An 18,025-nucleotide genomic window follows, 5' to 3' on the forward strand; every position below is an offset into this window, starting at 1 on the left:
GTATTTTTTTTTTAAAATTTGGAAAAATATTTTTTCCGAAAAAATAATTTTGTCATGCTGAATTGCTTAGGTGGATGGCCATGTAAGCAAATCTAACACAGTTGGACTGCCATGTCACCTTCAATGGCAAGACTAACGTTTTAAGGGCATTTGTGATCCAAAATATAGACGGCAGAGATATTTTTGGTACAAAAAATAAACGGAGAGTATTTTTGAGCTATTTCAGATAGTTCAAGGGCATTTTTAGCCCTTTTCCGTTTTTTTTTATTTTGTTAGTTTTAATTTTTTTTAATCTTTTTGCTGGAATATTTTTTACTTTTACGATATATACTCGTACTTTTTTATTAATTCTAAAAATTACTGAAGTCTTCAGTTATGGTAAAAAGAAGATAAAATACTTACGGGAATTAAATCTTGCACATATATAATAAAAGTTACTTTAAAAGAATCTTTAATATCATAGTACCTCTTTATTTTTTAACTTTTTATATTTGATAAAAGTATATAGGTTAATTTTACCCTATTCAAGCTTACATTAGAAATACAAAAATCTCTATCAATATCAATTAATAAATATTTTTTCTTTGTTAATCAGTAGTCACAACTCGTGTATTTGAGCAAAATAAGGGATAACACTTTGATCAATAAAATATATTTATAATTAATTAATAATTATGTGTTAGATATTACATTATCATAACTTATCATAAAAGAATAAGAACTTAAGGTGCAAGCATTGGGTTCAAAGTTCAAACAATATGAGACTTTATTTTGCTTCAATATATTACGTGGAATCAATTTCATCTTCGGAAAGTCAGAAAATTGAGTTTCCTTCTTTAATGAAGTTTTTAAACCCGCACCGCATCACACCCGTATATGTTTAACCCGCACTGCCTCGCATGTGTCTAAACCCGTACCGCCCCGCATTCGCACTACCCTATTGTCATCCCTACTCAACATCCCTTATGTATACGGATAAAATCAAGCTCATGATACATCCCGGCCTCCGACGAGATAAGCCATGCTCGAGACATGCTAGCAAGGGACCAAAATCGAGCCAAAAGTCCCATCGAGCCAGAATCCGGAGGTAGGACGCCTGCCCTCGAGAATTTCGAGGTCATGGTTCCGGAATCGGTCCTAGCCTCGAACGACTTCGAAAAATATTGTCGGACAATCAAGCATAGCCAACAGAAGGCCGAAACATCTGTGACCGGCCGGATATCACGGCGGGGATCTCGGCACGTAACGATAAGAAACCGACAATCAGTTAATCAGAAGATTTTTTTACCTTATATAGAGTTGTACCTAAAATAGGACTCCCCTACTATATAAAAGGTGTATGATAATTCATGAAGGACATTGTAACACTCATACCAAAGCAATATATCGTTATTTTCTGTATCCCTAACTCTTTCTCTTCTTCATTGGTATTGGCTGTGGTGAGCCCGACTCGAGAGTGACTATTTCACTAAGGATGGAACTAGGAGTGGCAAACGGGCAGGTCGGGTCGTATATGGTTCGGATCGGATACGGGTAATGAAAAATTGGATAAATTATTCAACCCGACCCATATTTAATACGGATAAAAAATGAGTTAACCGGCGGATAATATGGGTAACCATATTATCCATGACTTCTTACATATGATCACTTTTGGGAGAATTCTTAGTCTCTCTAACTTGAGGAACCCCAAATTTGAGGCTTTACAAATGTAAAAGTTAGACCCATTGGTTATCCGTTTTCTAAATGGATAATATGGTTCTTATCCATATTTGACCCGTTTTTAAAAAGTTCATTATCCAACCCATTTTTAGCGGATAATATGGGTGGTTAACTGTTTTCTTTTAACCTTTTTACCACCCCTAGCTGGAACTATCCTACTCGTGTGGTTTGAATTTATTTTATCTTTGTTTGTTCAGTAGTAACGTAATTTATCGCTTTGTATTAAATTAATCTGTGTGTCCTTAAAACCACTTACAAATTTAATTGTTATCCCATTTTGAGGGTAAAAAGTTTGGCGCCTACCGTGGGACTAAGGATAATAATGATGATTTGATACAAATTTTCGTAACACACCCTACTTTACACTTGTTCTTTGAAGTGCCTTTGATTTTCGGTCTACGTTAAAATGTCGAACTCCCAATCTGCCCCTCTAAACACGGATGCTGAGTCTGGACACCATGGCGAGAACAACAATATAACACCCGGTAACGAGGTGCCCCCCGCCTACCCCAACGGAATTCCGGTCGCGAACCCGATCGACGCCAGCTCACATATGGCCATCAACACGAATTTGCCCACCGATCCTGAGAACAACATCCGCGGGAGAGTCCGGTCGGTAGCTCAAAATGCTCGTGACGGTGAGGGAGATGGGATCAGCTTACGGGTGATCTTCGAAATATTATAGGCTCAGCAGGCAGCGATAGCCTAACTGCAGAACCGAAGCCGCGCTCCCAGTAGAGTTGAGCCCGAATCATCTCGGGAAAATACTCGCAGAAATAAACCACCGTAGATAGGCCAAATGAAGTTGAACCTGGAACCAATCCCGAAATAATAAAAATCATCGAGGAATTGAAAAATGGGGTGGAAACGGGAGAAAATAAAATTGAAGCTAACGACAAGAAGGTGGAGACTTACAACACCGGGGTCGACCAAATCCCCGGAGCGCCACCAATATTGAAAGGCCTAGACTCCAAGAAGTTTGCTCAAAAACCCTTCCCTCCGAGCGCATCCCCGAAGCCGATCCCTAAAAAGTTGCGCATGCCTGAAATTCCTAAGTACAACGGAACAACTGACCCAAATGAACATGTGACCTCATACACGTGTACAATCAAGGGGAATGACTTAGAAGAAGGTGAGATCGAATATGTCTTGCTGAAAAAATTTGAAGAGACCCTGTCAAAAGGAGTTATGATACGGTATCACAACCTACCTCCTAACTCTATTGACTTGTTTGTTATGCTTGCAGATTCCTTCATAAAAGCACACACCGGAGCTACCAAGGTCGAGACGAGGAAGTCGGACCTTTTCAAAGTGAAACAGAGGGATAATGAGATGCTCAGAGGATCCGTGTCCCGGTTTCAGATGGAACGGATGGACATGCCTCTGGTCGCGGACGATTGGGCCGTTCAAGCCTTCACTCAAGGACTCATTACTCGAAGCTCATTCGCTTCACAGCAGTTGAAGCAAAATCTGGTAGAACATCCGGCCGTAACTTGGGCCGATATGCATAATCGATATCAGTCAAAAATTAGAGTCGAAGATGATCAGTTCGGAGCTCCTTCCGGGTCTGTTTATCATATTCGAGCCAGTGACAGACCCAAAAGAGACATTGATCGTGAATTGAGGCTAAGTAGGGACCGATATCAGCCGTATATCAGTGATCGTAGGAGTAACGGATCCGGACGAAATCCTGCGATAAATGAAAGGAGAAGCGATCGAAGTCAAAATAACCGGTGACTCATAAGCAAAACGGTTTTGACAGGCCCATCGGGCCTAAGGAAGCACCAAGGTTATCATAATACAACTTCAACGTTGATGCTACTGCTATCGTAACGGCCATCGAACGCATCAGAGACATCAAGTGGCCTCGACCTCTACAGTCCGATCCAGCCCAAAGGGATCCTAACCTAATGTGCAAATATCATGGCACTCACGACCACAGAACGGAGGACTGCCAATAATTAAGAGAGGAAGTAGCCCGGTTATTCAACAACGTACATCTACGAGAGTTTCTGAGCGATTGAGCCAAGAATCATTTCAGGAATAGAGATTATAATAAACAGATCGGGCAGGAGGAACCTCAGCATGTCATTAACATGATCATCGGCGGGGTCGACGTTCCCCAGGGGCCGATGTTGAAGCACACCAAAGTATCCATCACAAGGGAAAAACGAACTCGAGATTACATACCGGAGGGAACCTTGTCTTTTAACGACGAAGATGCTGAAGGGATCATGCAGCCCCACAATGATGCACTGGTAATAACTGTACTCATAAATAAATCTCGAGTTAAGCGTGTGTTGATTGATCCAGGTAGCTCGGCCAACATCATCAGATCGAGGGTCGTTGAACAACTCGGTCTACAAGATCAGATCGCGCCTGCAGTCCGAGTTCTAAACAGATTCAATATGGCATGTGAGACTACTGAAGGGAAGATAACATTATCGGTAAACGTCACTGGGACCATTCAGGAAGCTAAGTTCTATGTAATCGAAGGAGACATGAGGTACAACGCTCTGTTCGGAAGGCCATTGATCCACAACATGAGAGCGGTACCCTCGACTCTGCACCAAGTGATGAAATTCCCAACTCCAGAAGGGATAAAAATAATTTACGGAGAACAACCGGCCCCAAAAGAGATGTTCGCGGTCGACGAGGTGGTTCCGGTATCCGCACTTACAACGATAAAAGATATGGGTTCGGCGCCAAGCAAAAAGCCAAATAGCAATTACCTACACCGTCCCCGACCCAACCGTAGAAGTAGGGGAATGTTGAAGATGATGATTATGGGGTTCCCAGGTCTTTTATTACCCCCGACGATTCCGATTCTACCAAATCGACAGTCGAGGAACTGGATCAAGTCGTACTGATCGAGCACTTGCCCGATTGAAAGGTATACCTAGGCACAGGGTTGAGTCCCGAGCTTCGGGAAAAACTCATTCAATTACTTATAGCTAACATAGGTTGTTTCGCTTGGTCCCACCTTGCTATGACAGGGATCCCGCCGGAAATAACCACTCACAAGCTAAGCCTGGACCAGAAGTTCCCCCCAGTCAAGCAGAAGAGGAGACCCCAGTCCGAGGCCAAGGATCACAATCTTCCACAGTAAAGGATGAATCTGATCGAGACATACCTCGTATCTCTTACATAAATATATAATTATCGGGTCCACCGATCCCAATGTAAAGGGATAAGTGTAAATACTCAGGAATCCCTCGACATGGGTGGTAATGGCCTCCTTAGGGTCGGGGACCACTATGTTTTTATCGGCCCAGTTGCAGTCTTTTCGGACCGTAGGGAGGACCTTTTCGGTAATCGAGCAGATGTATCTCGAGACCTCCTCACACCGGCCCTATACGGAGGAAGGATTTTTAACCTTGAAATCGTCGTTGACCGAGCATCCCCATGTGGTGAACATTTTCAAGGGGGGTTCGGATACTGATTCATCAACAGTCACGCCCGGAGCGGTCTCCTCGACCTCAGTGGTCGGCCGGGAAGTAGAAGGAGCTTCTTTCTGAGAAACAATTTTGGAAGTCTTTGTCATTCCTTTAGAAAGTAATAATGGAGGAATATCTGAAAAAGATGAAGAAAGAAAGGAAGTTGAAGGATTAAACTTGTTAGCTTGAGTAGAAGATGGGTAAATTTTTTTGCAAAGGACCTCGAGTAACGGGGGTAAAAGTGCTAAAGGATATTGAAATCGTGAGGATACGAGGGTAGAAGGTTTGATGTAAAGTGAAAATGAACAAAGAAGGGGGTATTTATAGTAGTTCAGCGACGTTTCACGTCTAGGGACAGCCAACCAGCGGCCTACATGCATTTAATGCCATTATGACGTGATTGGCGAGACTTTTCGGGTTTTTTGTCGTTTCTGCCGCGACATGTCGAAGTAGGAATTAGAAGCTCATGTCGTTTCTCGTCATTTACTCTCTGAGAAACGAGGGGACTATCTGTATATGGGTAAAACCAAGCTCATGGTACACCTCGGCTTCCGACGAGATAAGCCAGGCTCGAGATATGGTAGCAAGGTACTAAAAGTCCCATCGAGCCAAAGGTCCCACCGATCCAGAATCCGAGGGCATGACGCCTGCCCTCGAGAATGTCGAGGTTATGGTTCTGGAATCGGTCCTAGCCTCGAACGACTTCGAAAAACATTGTCGGACAATCAAGCATAGCCAACAGAAGGCCGAAATATCCGTGACCGGCCGGATATCACGGCAGGGATCTCTGCATGTATCGATAAGAAACCGACAATCAGTTAGGCAGAAGATTTTTTACATTATATAGAGTTATACCTAAAGTAGGATTCTTCTACTATATAAAGGGGGTCTGATAATTCATGAAGTTTATTGTAACACTCACACCAAAGCAATATATCGTTACTTTCTCTGTTACTAGCTCTTTCTCTTCTTCATTGGTGTTGGCCGTGGTGAGCCCGACTTGAGGGTGACTATTTCACTAAGGTTGGAACTATCCTACTCGTGTGGTTTGAATTTATTTTATCTTTGTTTGTTTAACAGTATCTTAATTTATTGTTTTGTATCAAATTAATCCGCGTATCCTTAAAATCACTTACAAATTTAATTGTTATCCAAGTTTGTGGGTAAACACCTTCCAAGCTCCGTCTCTCATAATTGAAGTAGATACAACAACAACAACATACCCAATATTATCCCACACCGCGGAGTTTGAGGAAGGTAGTGATATAACATATCAATTTATTTATACAGTTATTAAAAGTGATTTTATTGTTGGAATATTTTTTTCCTTGAAAAAAGTTAATAGTTGAGTAACAAATAAGAGTAATACACAGGGGCGACTCTAAGGCTTTGGGCAATGAGGTCATTGCCTTAGGCTCCCAAATTTTGAAGGGCCCCAAATTTATTTTAAATTCTTATTATTATTGTTACTATTATATATTATATAATTTATATAAATAATTAGAATAAAAAAAGTGTTACAGTATATTTTTTGTTACTTGATTGAGGTTATTTTATACAATAAATTTATAAATTATGATAATTTTCTTCCCTCATTAATTAGTATATTTGCAAGAGTCGGTTGCTCTAGTGGTGAGCACCATCTACTTTCAACCAAGAGGTTGTGAGTTCGAGTCACCCAAGAGCAAGGTGGAGAGTTCTTGGAGGGAGGGAGCCTAGGGTCTATCGAAAACAGTCTCTCTACTCCAGGGTAGGGGTAAGATCTGCGTACAAACTACCCTCCCCAGATCTCACTAGTGGAATTATACTAAAATTAAGGGCCTCCAAATATGATTTCGTCTTAGGCCCCGAGATCCGTTGAGCCGCCTGGTAATACATATCACATCAGTTTTTATCAGTGAACGCTAGATATCAAAATGCAAAAGATTCTCTCTTCTTTTTTTTTTTTTTTTGGGCTATTGAGTGCTAACCGAACATTTGGAGTTCGAAAGACATAAAATCTGAAGAAAGGAAAATACAGTACAGCATGACTAGAATTTTTGAGAAATATATAGACTTGATATTTGATCAAATATCGCAAAGATATGAAGACAGCAGGAAAAGAAAAGAAAAAAAAAAAGGAAAAACATATGATGGTGGATTGCTGAAAGTTGTTGGAATCAATATAGTTTCAACAGTAAAATAGTAACGAGATCAATTGGTTTTGTGGCTCAATACAAATTTATATTTAGTTTTATGACCACATCTCTTTTTTTATACATGAGAGATTTGTTTTTACACATAAGAAATCTGTCTTTTACACATAATAGATCTAAAAAAAATATTTTCTTAAATTCAACATTGTAAAATGTCAAAGCCTAAAACCTCCATAGTAACTATGTGTGTTAATTCTAATGGTTTCCATCTAAGTCCATCCCAAGGTCCAAATTAAAAATAAATTAACGCTTTATTATTTTTAACTTTAACATATAAATAAATTTTATGCATATAAATTTATTCAACTCAGTTTGATATTTGTTTCTTTTATAGAAGTAAAATTTTTACCTATAATTATAGATATATACCGAAACCTGCGATATTATTACTAAAACTATAATAATTTGTTCGATAAATTTCGGTTTAATTATTTTTTTAATATTTATGGTTTAAGAAAGTAGGTTAAATTAAGAGTAACTTCATATAAGTCTGGTATAATATCGATCCCTTTCTAATTTCATTTTGGATCATATCCGGATGAGTAAGAAGATTAGGTCAGGACAAGTGTGGTCTTAGAGTTTCTTCTACCAATAACTTTTGCACTAATAAATTTACTGAATATTTATAAAAATTTAATAATAATTTTATTATTATTATATATTTATTTGATGTGGTCGTAAAAATTCATAAACTTTAAAATATAAAAGAACATAACGTTAAAGGCACAAGTTGATCCACTGGACAATTTTTCTAATATAAAATCAGTAACATTTAATATCACATTTCTTACATTTCAAATGGCTGTCTCCTCTTGACTTACCAAAGTTATTAAAAGTTGGTCACTTGAGCATGTGAAAAATACTAAATAAAAAAATCTCCAACTTCTATAGCAAATTGCAATACAACTTGGTTTCCTCTTTTTTTACTCACCACTTGACATGATTTGCCTAAAGACGGCACATTTATTTATTTGTTTCTTTAAAAAGGAAAAAAACATAACATGATAAGTTGATACATGCAACCTGAGGTTATATTTGGAATTTTACGCAAACCTCGTACCCCACAAGTTGAGCGGCTTTGAGTTGATAAGGGAAAAAGAAAGGATAAAGGCAAATGCCTCAGCTCCAGCTTTTACAGCCGCCCACTCTGACTCCTTTTCCTTTCCCTTTCCCTTGGGGTCACTCTTGTGGAAGAAAATTTATTCTGATATTTTTATGAAAATATCATAATTTACTATAATTATAAAAACATAAACTAATATGATATTGGTGCGTTTAGTTAGTGTGACGGAAAATAAATTTTTAAAAATATTCTTATTTTTTGATAATTAGTTGAAGAGGACAAGAAATTTTCAAAAAATATATTTTTAAAGAGTGATAATAATGTAAAAATTCAATAATGTTTGGAGGAAATTTTTGAGTATTAAAAGGGTAGCGAATTGCAATAATTATTATCACGTTCAAGCTTGATTGAGTGAAAGTTGTTGCCTCTAGGCGCATCTGTTTTTTTGCTCCTAATGAGCGCAAATTTTAATCCAATACTCCATGAGTTATGCATTTAGAGATGAAAAAAAAAGATTTTTATGCTTATTTTAGCATTTGGTCTTTTCCTCAAAGACGAATACACTTGAATTAGTGTTGGACTACGAAAGAGTTAGGATAACGAGGATGAAAAGTTGAATATGTCGAAATGTTAATAGGAACAATAACATGAAGTTAAGAGTTAAAACCTGTGAATGACCATAATTCTTTATTTTACAAAAAATTATCATATCAAACACTTTAATTTATTATTTGATCGCAAAACTAATAAAATTATGAAAATTTACATATTACGATTAGTTTGATGAAACGTAACGACTGAACTTGAATAAATATTTTATGACATCCACGTGGCACTTTGAACACTGCGACGTGTATTGTTTATATAGGTGTGGTTCAATTTGCCTTAGTTGCCGGTCTCCGCGTTCATATGCGCTTCCTTGAAAGATTCTATGGCCACATAATGGACCCTCCCATTATACTTTTGAGAAAAAGGAAATGACAGGAGGATTTATCCTTCTCTTTTGTTTGGTAATGGTATGTATATATAAAGAAAAAGAGCGAATAGAAAGAAAATGGTCGCAAAAATATATTTAATCAGATGGAAACGAAACAATTTTTTTTTGGTTCTTCATTTCCTCTCAAACTGACAATCCATATTAAAGGAAAGAGCATAATTAGGTTACTTTGCTTAGAAATAAGGGAGAAAAAAAGAAATGAAGCGAAGTCGAAGCCTTTTCCTTCCCTTGTAAAGTAAAGATAGAGGAGTACTTCACTATTGAGCCCACAAAATTATTCTCCATTATCATTTGTTTTTGAAAACAAATGTATGTTGTCTTTTATTTATCTGTTTGTACCTTTCCCTTTCTTTAACTTATGTAATTATTTTCTGACGCAAACTTGCTTTCTCATTTATCTTTTGCTCCTTTGTTCGGATAAATGAACATCGAATCTAACTCAACCCCAAAAGCTAGCTTATGAGGTGATGATCGACCAAAATTATATAAGGAGACCTAAATCCCTCAGATGTGGTGGGACAACTCAACATGTTTTCCTTTTCCCTTCTCTTCCTTATTTTGATATAGAAAAAAGATATAAGAACTCAAATTGAAGTGTAAATGTCTTTCGTTCATGTCACTTAACTTATCAGGAGAGAATGGGCTGTTTTTTCTAATGTTCAAATCAGTAAAAATCCTTAAAAAGATCGTTGAAAGAAAAAGAAAAAACAAATGGACGACATAGCACTGGAAAATATAAATGATAGAGACACGAAAACTTTTTGTTTTCAAAAAGTTCTCACAGTTTTACTTGAGTGCATACACTTCTTGTAGTTATAACCTGAAAAGTATTGTCGGTGTTGTTTCTCATTTTTGTAGTGGAATTTGGTCTTCTCAGAAATTAAGTATTTGGTTCGCGCATATAGATCAAATAGATCAAATGTTCATTTGAGATTTGGACTAGTTGAAAATAAAGTTAAGAAATAATACATAAGTAACAGTCTCTGAAAGTATTTTTTTTTAAAATTTATTAGGAGTACTACTTTTCAACTCTTCTTTAAGTGACAAACCAGAAAAAGAAAAGATTTCATCCTCAGATAATTGTCAAGTTAAATAAAAATAAATAGTAGTTGAATCTTTGACGAAGCTAGTAATATTGGGACCAAAAGTTTCAAATTCATATTCCAGAAAAAAAAAGGCACATTCAATTTAAATGTTACTCATATTCTTCTTAACTAGTCGTATATTAGATTAGATCAGTTTCAACCACTTAGTTGTGTAACTATAGATATATGGCTTCGTACTCTTTAACAAAAATAGAATTAGATAAAAAAAAATTCACTTATATGCACTAAGTTAACCAATTGATATACTGTACTTGCACTGAAAAGAATTAAACTTATAAAATAGAATAGCAAGGAGAAATTCTTGTTGTACAAGAAAGTAGTTCACCTAAACCAACAGTAGTTAATTAGCGAGAAAAAAACAAAAGAAAAAACAAACAGTTCATGAATTATGAAAGAGGACTCATTGGCTGCTAGTTTCTTACGTGGCAAGTTGTGAACTAGGGTGTATACTTGTCTCTTTTTGTTAGTTCACATGTAATATCCTCCCAAAGTGGTCCCCACATATCAACTTCCTGTGGGACCAGTCAAATGGCGCCCCCACAGTTTCCTTTTAATTTTGCTGATGAGGATTGGGTCTTACTTTAGTCTTTCTGTTTCTTCTTTTTTCCTTTTTGTGTTTTTTGAAATACTATTCAAATCCAGGCATAGAAAAAAGTTCCAGCAATAATCCTATTTTGTGCTAAGTATATGATTGGGTAAATATTTTATTTGTCATAATAAATTTTTAGATTATTATCATAATTTAACTTAATATAGCATGTTACTCACAGTTTATTTATGTTATCAATTAATATTAGTAAATAAAAATAATTATAATTACCGTTTAAGTGACCTCATTGTATAATATTTTTATATTATCATGCATACTAAATTAAATTGTTGTACCATAAGTTTTTTATAAAACTTATGGTAAAAACGTATCCGCACCGAGTATTTAAATTAAATTAATAAATAAAAGAAATATGTCTTGTACAAATATTTTTAACACTTAACTATAATTAACTAATATACATTTTTACTTTATTTTTACGAATTCTTAAAGTTAATTATTTAGTTAAATGTAAACATCCCATGCGGAAAAGTATTTACTACTGTAGTTTTTATCGAGCGTAAGAGAAGAAGAACCCAAAAATCAAGGGGAAGGTTGGGAGGAGAAACAACAACCAATATTGTTGCGAAACAGGTTGGCTAACCAGCATTGCTGAGATTGCACATGACACACTTACTAATCATTTACTACTAGCATGTTTGGTTAAACCGGAGAAATCAGCTTATTTTGATAAGTATTTTTTTCAAAAATACTTTTGAAAAAAGTACTTTTGGAAAGAAATAGTTTGTGTTTGGCTAATCACTCTGAAAAATACTTTTGAACAATAATTTGTGTTTGGCCAACCTTTTCAGAAAATGCATTTAAGTATCAAATTACGAATAATGACATGAATAAATTTACTTAATAGTTAATAATATAAGTAAATAAATAATCTTAAAAATTTGTTATTACATCCAATAATTAAATCTTTTCATTTTATTTAAGTAAAATATGAAAATAAAATTTAAAAGTACTTAATTCTTTTAATATAAGTTAAATATATTAAAAATTATTTAACAAATATAAAAGCATTCACCCCTAAAGTCACTATATATTAGAAAGCTATCCTAAAAATAATAAAAAATATTTATACATTAATATCCTAAGTAAGAAGAAAAGTCAAAACTGTTTTTGCTTCTGCTTTTGGGAAGAAGCTACTTTTTCTGCTTTTCAGAAACTGTTTCTGTTTCTTCCCAAAAGCACTTTTTTCCCCAAAAAAACTTGGTCAAACACCTCAAGTTAGGAAAAAAAATACTTTTGAGAAAAAAAACACTCTTGAGAAGCTTGGCCAAACAGGCTATACATCACCTTCTCCCCACCCCAAACCCCCAAAACAACCCACACCCCTCTTAAAAGTCAAATCTTTTTAACCTTTCTGGAGATTTTATGGAGAGTTGTCAAAACCTTCACTCCGCCTTCAGATAAAAAAAATCTCAAAATTCAATTACCAAGAATTGGGAGGATATGAAAATCTGTGAAGAGAAGTATCTCAAAGTACTTTGCCTTCAGATAAAAAAATTGATATGGACCACCCAAATCCTTCAAATGGGGGAAATGGCATAATTCTTGTTTACCTTAAAATATATGTTAGAATGTTATTAGTTACATTCCTTTATATTAAAAGACTTAAAATTTTGTCCATTCTAATAAAATACTTAGATATTGTTAAAAAGTGTTGTATAGGCCAAAATCCGTTTTCAATGGGCCGACTCATCGACTGACCTCAGTATAAGCAGAATCCAGAAAAGATCGAAAAATGATATCAAAAGAGATCCCGCGACCTCACGGCCGAACCGGGAACGACATCTCCCATATGTCAGGACTACCGCTGTATCCTCACCTCGCCATGAAGAAGGCCCACCCCGACTCACCGGAATGAAAGAGGTATGCCCCATTTATTATCCGCTCACAACTTTTGCATGTCACCTACAGAGATCGTCTACGCCCTGGAGAAGCTCGGACCAAAGGTAAAGTGGCCGCCGAAAATGAGGTCAGACCCTAATACCAGAAAATCAGACGCCCTATGCGATTTCCATCAAGAGCGAGGGCACAAAATCGAAGATTGCATCGCCCTACGACAAAAAGTCGTAAACATGTTGCGACACGGACACCTCAAAGAATTGCTGAGCGATCGGGGAAGAACCAACTTTGCTAGGGGACGCAAACAACATCAAGGGTCGCCGAAGCCGCCCTCGCCAGCCCGCACCATCCACATGATCATCGGCGGAGGAGACGACGCTTCCATCAATAGCGTGAAGTTCACCACGACCCACAAGCTCAAACGGTTGATCACCCATGAACGATATGATGAACTCGAAGAAAGTATCATCTTCGATAAGTCAGATACCAATGGTTTGGCATTCCTTCACTATGACGCTCTTGTTATTACTTTACAAATTTTAGATACCGGCGTAATACAGATTATAGTAGATGACGGGAGCGACGCGTGTATTATCCATCCCCGAGTACTCACACAAATGAAACTCGAGGACAAGGTAGTACCACGCTACATCACCCTAACAAGATTTAACAATGTAGTTGAACGAACATCTGGCAAGATCACACTCCCCGTCCTGGCGGGTGACATCACTCTCGAGACCACATTCCACATCATGGACCAGGATATGGCATACAACGTCATAATAGGACGACCGTGGGTACACACCATGAGGGCCATACCATCCAGCTTGTACCAGGTCATAAAATTCCCAACTCCGTGGGGCATATTCAGCATAAACGGGGAACAACGCACATCCCAAGAGTGCTACCGCATCGCCCTAGACTGCATGGCCGCTCAACAAATGAGAGACAAAGAGAAGGAAGCATAGCAATCAACATGGTTGAGGTCAGTAGGCGACGACATCGAGGACGTCATTAGAGACCCCGATGTGGTCAAAGCCACAAGATCGACCATAGAGGACATCGACCTCGTTTAGCTAGACGCCAATGACCATAACAAGAAGGCTTACATCGGCTGCAAACTCCAAGAACCGGGTAAGTTTCGCAAATTTCTTAATTCTAACGCGGACTTGTTTGCTTTTAGCCATGCAGATATACCAGGTATCCCAAAGGAGATCGCCACAAACAGATTGAACGTCGACCCACTCTACCCTCCGGTAAGGCAGGTTAGACGTAAGTTCAACCCCGCAATCAATAACGCGGTGCGCGAAGAAGTGGAGCAACTATTGGAAAATGGTTCCATCACGGAGTCGAAGTACCCCCAATTGGTCGCCAACGTGATCATGGTGAAAAAAAAGAATGGTAAGTGGCGGATGTGTCTAGATTTCACCGACCTAAACAAAGCCTACCATTAGGACTTTTTCCCATGGCCCCACATTGACCAACTCATCGACGCGACAGCCGGGCACGAGTTGCTAAGTTTCTTGGATGCCTACTCGGGCTACAACCAGATTCTTATGGCGGAAGAGGATTAGGAAAAGACCACCTTCATCACCCACCAGGGGACGTACTGCTACAGGGTCATGCCTTTCGGATTGAGAAACGTGGGGGCAACTTACCAATGGTTGGTGACGAAGTTGTTCAAAGAACAACTCGAAAAGACGATGGAGGTATACATCGACAACATGCTAGTCAAGTCTAAAAGAAGAGAAGATCACATCGGCCACTTAAAAAAAGCATTCAGTATACTCAGGCAATACGATATGAAACTGAACCCCGAGAAATGTGCCTTCGGCGTGGCCTCAGGAAAATTCTTGTGTTTCCTAGTGTCGCAACGGGGTGTCGAGGTCAATCCCGACCAAATCAAGGCTATCAAGGGTATACCAGAGCACTTGACTACCAAAAAGCAAGTCCATAAGCTAACCGACCGAGTAGTCGCTCTGTCAAGGTTCATGTCACGACCCAATTTTCCCTCCGTTGGGTATCGTGATGGCACTTAGTCTTAGGGACTAGGTAAGCCTTACATTTACTGAATAACAACCATAATAAATAACATCCAACAACTTGAAATGGAATTCTTTATAAAAATTTATAATTCCCAAAACCGGTAGTACAAGTCATAAGCTCTACAGAGATTGCTACAAATTTCTAAATACAACTATTTGGAAATAGGTAAACAGTGTGAATACAAAATAGGAAGGTGACTCCGAAGCCTGCGAACGCAATAGGAGGTTTACCTTGAGTCTCCACAGCAACAATCCGCACAACTAGCTAATGATCAACTCACTTCGAAATACCTGGATCTGCACAAAAATGTACAAAAGTGTAGTATGAGTACACACGGCGATACCCAGCAAGTATCAAGACTAACCTCAGTGGAGTAGTGACGAGGAACAGTCAAGACACCTACTGGACTAAATGACCTAAACACAGTATAAGTATAGAAACCACAGAGTATAATATCTACATAAAGACTACGCAATATGACTAACAATACAGTAATTGCAATAGGAAAGGACAACAACAACTATCAGCGGAATCGCATAATAATGACACAGAAGGGTAAACGTAAACACAACCTAAATCTGAAATCACAAATACAACAAAAACAAATAATAACTCAGCAACAACGACCGCTTTCACATCATGTTTTAGTTAACAAACTCCATGAGGTACCGAACCTCGGACAAATCACAACTCACGGGTCTCAATACCTGAACCCTAACACTTGGCATCTTGTGCCCTCATTACACCTCATAACCGCACTGACGACTCGCGTGCCAAATAGAGCCATTCTTACATAGAAGGCAAGTAAGCAAGGTTGTGCATTTATACTCAACAATATCAAGAAAACCTCTTATCCGATAAGAGTGCTTAACTACGTGTATGCTTGTGCAAGTGTTCTAACATAGTTCATACCAGCTAGTGAGCACAAGAAAAAAGAACGGACAACACGTAGAATGTTTTCTCACAACTTTCACAAGATAAGCTCACACGGGTAAGTGTACCACTACACAAATATCAATAATAAGAATGCCCTCAGGCCATCACAAATCAATCCCTAACATAGCCCACCTTGTCTCGCCACGTGTGCAATCGTAAACTAAATGCCCGCCTTATCTTGCCACACGTACATAATAATGTTCCCACCTTGTCTCGCCACATGCACAACCCACAAATATATATCCTGCCTTGTCACACCGCATGTGCAAATATCAATAGTAACAATAGCATGGCAGAAATCTCGTGCAACCCCATAACAAAGAGATGTCAACAAAGGGCACTCCCGAGATATCGTCTCGTAATCCCAAAAGTAAATTCTCAACAGGGGATCTCCCGAGGTACCGCCTCGTAGTCCCGAAAGTAAATATGTAAGACGGGGGGATCTCCCGAGGTACCGCCTCGTAGTCCCAAAGTAAATATGCAAGACAAGGGGATCTTCCGAAGTACCGCCTCGTAGTCCCAAAGTAAATATGCAATAACAACAGGTACACCAACAATAATAAAACTAATACAAGGGTACGACAAATAAATCAACTCAGAAATTCCAGAACTCCAAGGAACGGAGGTATTAATTCACGAGGAGTGGCCACAATAGAGAATGCTAGTCATAATAAGAACAACTCAACAAGATAGGAAATATTATATAACAACGGTCCACAATGTACAGTTCGACAACGAGGGAGCTAACACAAGGCGAATAATTCCAAATAAGGACAAGTCAACTAAAATATAGAATATCTTACTTCTTTTAAGGTTGGCAAATAAGAAAGAGATACAACAAATTTAATTAGGGATAAACAACAGAAAGATAATCATAGCCTCAATTAAGGATGAGCAATTACCAAAGAGATAATTATAACTTCAAATAAAAATAAGCAGTTAGGGGAAAGAAAACATGGCAATAAGAGATAACAATTTCAGTTAAGGCATAGATGACTCAAATAAGCATCAAGGGAGGATCATGCAGCAATTAATTCTAATTAAAGCAGGTAGAGGTGAAACTAGTAATTAGGAGACATATTCATAACATAACAAATGCATAATCAGTGAATACAAGGATCTAAGAACCCTAAAAGGCCAATTTCCACAAATAAGTCCGAGCACGTACTCGTCACCTAGCGTACACGGACTACAATTAGCATAGAAGACTCAAATCTTAAGGGGTAGTTCCCCCACACGAAGTTAGGCAAGATACTTACCTCAAAGAAGACAGACTGGTACTCTAAAATGAACTTCTTAGATGAAATAACCTCCGGACGGCTCAAATCTAACCAAAATAACTTCAAAGCACAAATAAAACTCATAAGAAACTATTCCAGATCATAAAGCCTCAATCTTTATCAAAATCTAAAAATCGACCCAAAAGTCGACCCCCGGGACCGCACCTCGAAACCCGACAATTTTTATAGAACCCGAACACCAATTTCGATACGGGTTCAACCATACTAAAATTATCAAATTTCGATACCATTTCATCCCTCAAATCAAGATTTTTCATTTTTTATTTTCCTTCAAAAACCTCCATTTTCCTCAACTCAAAACACAATTTAAATGATAAAAATGAAGATAAAATCATAAAATATATTAAATTCTAGGTGAAGAACACTTACCCAATCGTTTTGCTTGAAAAACCCACAAGGAAGCTCCCAAAACCGAAGTCTAAAACTCAAAATATGAAGAAAATGGCCAAACCATAGACTTAAATGATTCTGCCAGGATTTCCGCATCTGTGGACAAGGAGGCGCACCTGCGCACACGTATTTGCGAGAAAGAGTCCGCATCTGCGAACTCAGCTAGCCAGGCCTGGAACCACATCTGTGGATTTACAGCCGCACCAACGGCACCGCTGAAGCGCAAAGGGGAAACGCAGAAGCGAGATTCTTCGTAGATGCGACCACTGGACCGCAAAAGCGGCCTTCGCACATGCGAGCCGGCCTCCGCAGAAGCGAGCGAGCCTCCAGGCCACCATGACCGCAGAAGCGACCAGGCTCGCGTGGAAGCGAAGCCACACCTG

This window comes from Nicotiana tabacum, chromosome 19, assembly GCF_000715075.1.
Source record: "Nicotiana tabacum cultivar K326 chromosome 19, ASM71507v2, whole genome shotgun sequence".
NCBI classification, from domain to species: Eukaryota; Viridiplantae; Streptophyta; class Magnoliopsida; order Solanales; family Solanaceae; genus Nicotiana; species Nicotiana tabacum.